Source organism: Anas acuta, chromosome 2, assembly GCF_963932015.1.
Source record: "Anas acuta chromosome 2, bAnaAcu1.1, whole genome shotgun sequence".
In the NCBI taxonomy this organism is placed as follows: Eukaryota; Metazoa; Chordata; class Aves; order Anseriformes; family Anatidae; genus Anas; species Anas acuta.
The window spans coordinates 88,801,021-88,810,293 of NC_088980.1; the positions used below are offsets into that span (position 1 = coordinate 88,801,021).

The 9,273-nt window shown below is 37.7% G+C and overlaps 1 long non-coding RNA gene across 1 annotated transcript; it reads right to left on the reverse strand.

The window, feature by feature from the left end:
- Nucleotides 1-1,862: 1,862 nt before the first annotated feature.
- On the reverse strand, nt 1,863-8,383 carry LOC137850758 (uncharacterized). Its single transcript, XR_011092791.1, has 3 exons — nt 8,161-8,383; nt 5,581-5,688; nt 1,863-3,703 (listed from the first exon to the last, which is right to left on the reverse strand). It is a non-coding gene; the product is annotated as an uncharacterized lncRNA (long non-coding RNA).
- Nucleotides 8,384-9,273: the final 890 nt, after the last annotated feature.

Consider the following 9,273-nt stretch of genomic DNA (forward strand, 5'->3'; position numbering starts at 1 on the left):
ATTTTATTAGATTTTCTCATCTGGCATACAATTGCTCTGCAGATGTTTTCCATGCAGCTGAGATTCCCTCCACAAACCTCACGTGAAATAATAACCAGACATATTCTCACTCTGTCAGTAATTTTAAAACTACGTTGGAGTTCTCAGCACAATTTTCTTCTAGGCTTAGCTATCCTGTGCCTTTTTTTTCTTTCTTTTTTCCCCCACAGTCCACCTTCAAAGGAACGCTTCTTGACTTAGTTCAGCTGTTTGGTTTGTTTATGAGTTCTATTTTAGACTGTTAACAAAAGATTGTATCTCTTTTTAAAGGATCATGAAGCACTGATGTTGTCCTATGGGTAATGAAGTCCACTGATAGGCTCAGTGATGTCTTCGCTGATAGTCTACTGCCCCAAAATTTTCAGAACCATATGTCCTTGGGAAGATCCTAGCTAGAACCACAATCTTATGGATGACTGGTCTAACAAAACGAATAGCTTGACTGACAGCAGTAAATTTGTGAGCCAAATCTAGTGATCCTGACCAGAAAACCATTGTACAGTGATGTGTTAGTGATCCATATAGGAATTTTATCAAGCAGTCCAAGACCCATGCTGTGCAGGCTGTACTTCCCAAATTCCTTGGCTGCAAGATAACTCACCCTTCTCACTTTAGCAGAGGAGCCAGCAGACAGCTCCCACTCAGTACTGGCTATTACACTACCTATGTGGCCTTGCGTTTACTGAATAGTGCAGATAGTTCTCATGATAGCGTCATTACTGTTTGACTGTAGACATGATAAATAGAGCTATTTCCATATAGGAAAATCTTATAATAGCTTGAATTACCAAAATGGGAGAATCTCTGCTGTCAAGGGGGCCTCCATGTTGAGCTGTGTGGAGGTCAGTGTCCTGTTCAATGCTACAATTCTTGGATTTCCAAAAGGGGCACAAGGTTATATATATTATTCGCTGTTTACAGTGTTAGCTATAATAAATATAACTTTAGATGAATCTTTACCTACTTTCTTACTGAGGTCATAACAGACAAGTATGTCCTGGTGCATAACACCAAACAGTTTAAATGTCTGGAAGATCAATGTCTGAGTACAAGATGTCAAATTATCTTGATGGAACATCAAATAAATGGAGAAAAAGAGTAGGGAGTTTATCAAACTCTCTCTAAACAAAACTCATCACAGTCCAAGACTAGGAAAAAATAAAATAAAATCTTGAAGTGATTGACATAAAGGTTTACTCTGATTTCCCACTTTTATTTGTTGCTTTTCATTCCAAAACACTCTTCCAAAAATGTCCTCCTCCCAGGCATGTTCCAAAAGCTTTATGTTTCTCCAGTCCTGTGTCTGCTGAGAATTTATCTCTACAGATATGAAAAAAGGCAGTTGTTTAAGTAAATCAGCAGTGTGTTTTATCATGTCAGCATTATTACACCAAACTATTGAGGACTTTGATAAAATTACCATGCACACTAAACAGCCCTGAAGATTAACAAGGCCTAACAGTTTGGCTTGACTGTAAGAAGACAAGACAAGGATTTCCTGTCACAAATAAAACCTCCGCATCCAGAGACTTTCTCTTCCTTCTTTCCACATTTACCTTCTCCTGACCTAATTTTGAATAATTTCTAAGGAGGAGAAACAGTGAACAGGCAGTGGTTGTTGACTCTAAACCACTCAATTTATCCAGATGATGCTTGAACATATCAGTAAATATTAACTATATTAAATAATCAGAACAGATTCAGTGCAGTGTCAAATGAGATATTATTATTATTAACAAAAAAAATAGCTTAAGGCAACATGGAAGGTGATCTTTTATATCTTTTATTTCCAACTTTCCTTTTCTTTTTTTTGGGGGGGGGGAGGGGGAGAAGGCAGGGTGGGATGAGATGGAGTAGGGGTGGGGGTGAAATTTCACCAAATTCAAATTCACTAGATTTTTCAGCAACAGATCTAGTAATGATAGCTTGGTAAGAAAATGGTTTTAACAGAATGTTACCATTAACACTAAATTATTCTGAAGTACCCAGGAAATTTCACTTTCTTACAGACAGTTTAATTACTTGAGAAACTCATTGCAATATGTCACTGTCATGCTCATTTACACAGCTCTTCTTTCTTCTTGTTGCTGGTATAGATTTGCAAACAGCTATTCTGCAGATTTCTGAGATAGGAAAGGAGAGGTCAAAACTCTTCTCAATATAAAACAAACAAGCAAACAAACAAAAGAGCACAAAACCACAACCAGTGTTCTCATACATAAAATTCTTTTGAGTGTTCACTTGCATGATTACAACCAATAAATGGTCACTTCTCCCTAACAAGGGGCATAATAAGAAACAACCACAAGAAAGCAATGGAAAGCAGTCAAAGCATTCAACTGTATATTTGTGTTTGGTTGCTTGGTTTGATTTGGCTTTGGAGGTATGTGCATGTGTTTTTTTTTAAGCAGGTAAATGCAAGAAACCTTCCCTCTTCACCAGAAAACATTATCAACTTTCTGAATAAATTCTGTTCTTTAATTCCAAATAAGATGTTTTCACGTTAACATCCTGCCAGTTTCTCAAGGGAAGCTTGTCTCAGGGGAAGGGGGGCAAAGGCCTTTTATTCACTGTCATAGTCCTAACTGTGCTTTGCGATCTTGGACACAGTTCAAATGCTCAGCCTGTGCAAAAGCAGTGACAGTGGAAAGTAAGTTGGAGTGTAACAAAGATCTGAGAACAAAAAAAGGAAAACTAAACAGCTTGGAAGTTTCATGTCACTTCATCAGTCCAAGCTGTGACACCCCAATGCCTGTCTATATTGTCTTCATTTAATCCTACCATTTTCTATGTTTCCTTTTATTTTTTAAGCCACAAGACCAAAACTATTTTTAAGCTTTATACTAGATGATTCTCCAGTTCTATTATACTCCTTGTTATTTGCAGTTTGGAGATGTGAGAGAAATTGCCTGTAAATGCCTATGGCACCCTCTTAAACTTGCCTAAAATGTGATTACATGCATAAAGACATTTTTCAGCAGTTACAGAACGGAAGCAATGTGCAAGAAATATGCCCTCGTGTGCCTTGACAGATTCTTCAAAATGCAGGTTTCAAAAAATGGCTGCAAAGTCTTTGGCATGATGAAAAAGCTTAGAATAGCAAATATTGAAGAAAGCTGTAGAGGAAAAACCTATGTACAGGAAACCTGGTAACAGCCAGCTAACAGCCACCATCTCAATATCATTCTAACTCCACCTTGTCATTTTGCCATAAAGTTCAGAGAGAGACACCACCATGAATTTGTCCAGCTGAAGCTGCAGTGATCAATTGCAATTTCCTACAAACAGATAACACCTTACACTTAATCTAGTATAGAGAATCTAATTCTCTAGTATAGGTGCTGGAAACCTTTCAGTCAAACTTCTCCAAAAATATGTATAAGTGACAGTAGGACAGCTTTTCAAGCTCACAGTACAAAAGACAAAAAGCTTGGGGGTGGGGACAGTTAATATTCTAGTATTTCACATTATCCCATTTCATGAAACTATATTTATATTTTTATTCCACTGGTGACAGAAAAGTTTCAAAATCTTGACATGTCACTATAGTGCCATTTTTTCCAGGTATCTCTAGTATCCAGCCACACCAAATTGTACCAAACTGATGTTCAGTTGCCAGTGATATTCCTGTTGTTTCTGCTGGTATCTCTGCAACAGAATGTATCTGCAAACATCAAAAGGAAATGCTTTCTTATGGTGATGAAAATAACTTAACATGGTAAAAACAAACATTATCAGTGTGATTATTGTTTGTGGTCCTTACACCTTCTCAGGCAGAGAACTTTCTCAGTCTATTTAATGACAGTTATCAGAAACTTTGAAATCATTAACAATAAAAAGTTCATGAAAAAATGAACATTAAGGAAAACTGTCGGTGCTGAATTGCCCATGTACAAAATTTTCATGACATTTAATATCATAGATAAGCAGAAACAAATATTATTAGGTATATGCAGCTTCAGCTGTTGTACAATACTTAAAAGTGAGATTTTTGTGCAGTTTGGCAAGAAAACATATAAGCAAAGAAACAGAGAAGAATAAATGCAAAACACTCTTCAGCTTTGACTTCAAAGGTAACTGTGTTAAACCAAAGTAAATCCAGCAAGATATTTTTTCTCATACATTTTGTTATAGGAGAGCAAAACATAAACTTAATGGGTACATTCAATTATTCATGATAATTAAAAAGAGAATGAACTAGTGAGCTCACAACATAAATAGAATTGTCAAAGTGAAAAAAGAAATTAAGCACAAACTGGCAAAATGCAAGTAAGGCACATGCATCTGTCAGAAAAAGTGTTATAAGCAGAAGGCAGAAAGACCAAGCCAAATGGGGAATAAACTGCTAAGTCAGTCAGACCAGTCCGACCCTGGAGGTTTAATAGACAGTAACCTTAGAGAACTGCAAGCCAGTAAAAGTATCACTCAAAAAATATATCAACCAGGGCTTCATTAAAATTCAAGGGGGAGGAGGAGGAAGTAGGGAGAAGGGAGGACACAGAGGTAGAGAAGGAGAGTTAAATGGGGGCAGGAATTTCTAAGTAACATTCATATGGAACGATACATTTGTATTTGAAGTATGTTACTATTTCAAGCAATATACACACGTGAGGTCTTAACAGCATTTTATTATTAGCATCCTAATTTAGGGCTTCTTGAAGATGAGGAGTATGAGCCACAGAGCACACAATCAACATACCTAGTATATAGATACTACATTTTCACACATGCATCTCCTAAAAGTTAAGGAGATGCTAAGAACTGATAAAAATTACTTAGAGTTATGAAAATGCATATACTTCCTTTACCGAGATGTTTTTCAACTAACTAATCCTTGTCTCCAACCCCGTAAACTGGATTAAGGTTGTACTTAAGCTTCAGCTAACATTTCTATGAGATTTGCCAGCCAAATATCCTTCAGGTGCTTTTATGGAATGAAAAAATACAATAAAGGACAGTGTTTCCTTGCTGCTGTTTTGATATTTACATGTTCAGTAAAACAGAGTATGTGGACACTGTGAATGTTTTAATTTATGTGAAGGAGTTTTTCATCAATGATTTTTATCACTGCAGATTTTCTATTCCCACCAGAGAAAATGCCTCACTCCACAGGGGAAAAAAAAAAAAAAAAAAAAAAAAAAAGAAAAAGAGGTGAACATAGCTATGGTAAAGTTATCCATGTAAGGTATACAAAACTGAAAACAGTCGGGAATTAAGAAAGGCAATAAGTCGTGAAACAGATAGGGAAGAATATGCAACACCTCACTTTGGGGTGAAATGAGTTGTATCACAGATCCAACCAAACGAGATCAGAAGAAATCATGAATGACAATCGGGAAAGTGTTAGTTACAACAGCATATCACAGAACTGTTTGGACATACCACATTGGACGCAGTGAACTGTGTAACTATCCCACCCATACACTGATACAGCACAGCACTGAACTGTAAAAGCTCCTGGCTAGCCAGCATTTTTATGGCAGAGTGTTTATGCCTATACAACAGAATGGTTAACAGCAAGGGAATATAATGCCACTGTACCGAGCTGTTATAGATTTCAAACAGCAGGTGCTATCACAGTCTTCGAAATTGGCTGGGAAGAATGAAAGATTCATGTGAAGGTGAAGTCCGCAGAACTGCACAGTTTGACTACAAAAGAGAAACACAAGAGGTCAAAAAGCAGCTTGTCTGACAGGAGCAACTCCTAAAACATACACAGCGAACACCAGGAAGAAAGGCATTATTTTCATGTTTTACTGCAACAGCTGCAGAAGTATGTCATGGCTTGTGGTCTTTTTAAACATCAGGTAACCAAAACAAATAAAAATAAGGTTATCTTAACCAAGGCAAGCACCACACATAATTAACTGTAAGAAACCTTTCTTACATACAGGAATTTATAAATATTAATAAAACAAAATGAACAAACAAAAAGATTAAGCTGATTTGAAGAGGTGATACACTAACTCTAAATGTCTGAAGCCATTTTACACAAGTAGCCATGGGCATGAAGGGAAATTGCAGTTTCAGATGCTATTTCTTCTTCTGACAGAAGATGTATATGGGATCACTAACAGGAGTAAGGAAGTTAATAGCAGATGCTATTCTGATGGATGCATTTTGGTCAAGCTGCTGGGCTCAACACAGAGATAGCTGAAGTTTAGCAACCTGTGATCTGCAAGAGATTACACTAAATGATTCTTCTGCCCCCAAACGTATTGAAATTTCTTATTGCCTGTGTTGCACATACACCTTGCTGAAGTTCACCACTTTGCAGATGTAGAATTCGATTATTACAGATTGCAGTATCTTCCAAAAGAAAAGAAATCAGTAACAAACTCTATAGGACCTTCTACACATTCTCCTGCAAGTGAAGGAAATCTTTCTACAAGCACAAAACAGGATCTTATTTTATAAATTCTTAGGAACATTTAAATATTGATGGCAATAGCAAGAGTCATTCAACAAATTATTTTCCTATTTCAGAATCAGCATGAGCAAATTAAATTGATTATATCATCACAGAAAATAAATTTGGAAATGTAGAACTACATCTCTGACTCATAATATTTGCAGATATCAGATCAAAGAATAATCCTTGAGCTGTTTCGATCAGATATTTCTTTACATGTCATCAAGATTCACTCCAGTAGATGTGGAAAAATATGTAATTAGGGCTTTTAAAATTTACAAGTGATCACTCATGAAAGACATGGGAAAAAATCAATTTCCCCTTTTTCTCTAGGATTCCAGCCCCTCCTCCCCAGGCAACATTAACATAGCTCTAGTTAAAACATCATTTCAAAACCTGGTAGCTGACATCCACTAGAGGATTGTACTGGGAACCCTGCAGAAGTCTTCAAGCAGTAAGTGATCTTCAACAGGCCTTGTCTGCTCTACTTATCCTTATGCATAAGCCTTGAGAAACCCATATGTTAGCATGAGTAGCAGCTGAAAGGAGGTCTGCCAGAGTGCACTGTGCCAGCTTGTGCTGCGCACTGGTGGATGTTAAGGGATAACATGCCAATCTGTCCAAAGAAGATGCATGATTCTGTTTGTTGTTATTACAATGAAAGGCACAATGGTATGCGAGGGAGGAGGAACTTCTCCATGAATGGGACTGGCCCAGCATGCTGTGGGAAAATCCACACAGCATCTATCCAATGCTGCACAGAACCGGGATTCCCAGGATCTGTAGGGACATAAGATTTATTTGCTGCCTAGATGCCTCTTTTTAATCTATCTTATTAAAACAGCTATTTTATGATGCCATAAAATAGAGATGCAGTACAAATGCTGCACCATCTCTCTCTCCGCTCACCCCGCACCCCCCATCACTCCCAGTGCAGAATAAAGATGCAGATGTTATTCACATACAGAAGTTCTACAAAAACAAACATTTTATCATTACTCGGCTTCTCAGGCATCAGCACAGCAAGGGAGTACAACAGCAATGAACATTTTGCTTATCCATACAAACGAGGTTAAACTTAACTCCACACAGACCCTAGTATGTGTATCTAACTGCAAGAACATAAGAAGATATTACCTTCTATTGTACATTAAATCCTTCTGCCAGAGATGACTGCTTTGTAACAGGAGTGATAGAAGTGCTGACTAAAGTGGGGACCATAACTTCTTCAAGAGGACTAGAGGACATTTACAGTTGCAATAATATCCCAAACACTGTAATATTTTTATTTTAGAGATCATACCTCAGAGCACTGAGAGATGGAGTTACAATGATCCCTTTTATACGCTTTAAACAATAATGTGAAAGAAATAGTGATATGCCACCCACATACAAGTTTGTCAAATTGCTCATTGTCACGGAATTGATTTTACACACCTCTCATGTAGCAGTAATTAAGGATTTGTTATATACTTTTACGGTGAATAGCAAGGTTAGATTGTATTGTATATTGAATTTAACAGCACTTAATCAGCATTTAATCATCAGCCAGTTTAACACAATAATTTCAACAGAATTTTTTACAATAGAAACAATGACAATTAAAGGCTAGAGAATAGTAAGGTTCACCCAAGACTTACTGCAGGATCCTGGGGGGGTTCTAAACCTGTTGCATGCTTCCAAAATACTCCCTAGAGTGAATTACTCACCCTGCACACTCATCAGCATTTGTCCATGGACAAGCTTGTTCCTCAAGGAGTCAACATTGAAATGCACATCCCCTCAGGAGTACCCTGAGAGGCATCCCAGCTCAGGGGGAGATCGAGCGTGCAGCCTGCTGTGGTTCCTGGAGATCTCAAGGGGCTCTTTGCTTCGGACTACTATTTATAGGACCGTAAGATGATTGTTAGTCAGTACTTTTCCATCCCTCCTATAGTTCAGATAAGGCAATTTTGGTATTTTCCACTAATGTTGCCTTCCAGAATGTACAGTTCTGGTACTTGCCAGATAGGGCTTGTCCACGCTGCAACGTTCAAGATGTGGTCGGGGTGTGCCTGTTTGTACTCACCCATTATGCTTGTTGTCTATTGACAAGGCTGGTATAACATTAGTTAATCTTGTACCAGAGCTGAGTTGGGGAAAAAGCTACTGCACCAGAGACATCAAGGGTTACTGCCCACTGAGATCCATGGAGAGCTCAAATAAGCTTTTCTCCAGATGCTGTATTTATAAGATAAAGATACTGACTCATGGTCATACTCAGATTTCTTACCATGTTCTGGAACTGCTGTGCAAGGCATGGCCAAATTGAGGCATACTTTGGCTCATAAGCCTGAGCAAGACTTACATCAAGTGCAGGAGTGGAGCATACCCTCCACAGTCATAAAGTTCTCTAAGTAATGCTGCAGCTTTAGCTGTCCAGGAACATGGAGAACACCAATCGGTAGAAGTAGTTGTGCCAGAGAGACATATGACCACATTTTTTAAACAGCAGGAGAGCTTATGAATAACCCAAATTTCTTTAAATTTTAAAACTACAATAAAGCAATAAGAACAATGGCATACCAGTTTTTCTAGGTTTTATATCTGTACATAACTTTAGCAGCAACCGTGCTGAAGTACATTTTTCCCAATGTCACTTGGAAAGAACCACTGGAAATAATAAACAGAACACATTACATATGAAACAGCTGCTGATTACAGTTACCTATTAATCCTCTGTTTGATTTCAGGACTAAGATTCCCCTACAACTTCTAAATCTGTGACTATCCACATAATTTCAGTAAGAATATTGCAGACTGTGTGCATGTACCACTCAGTA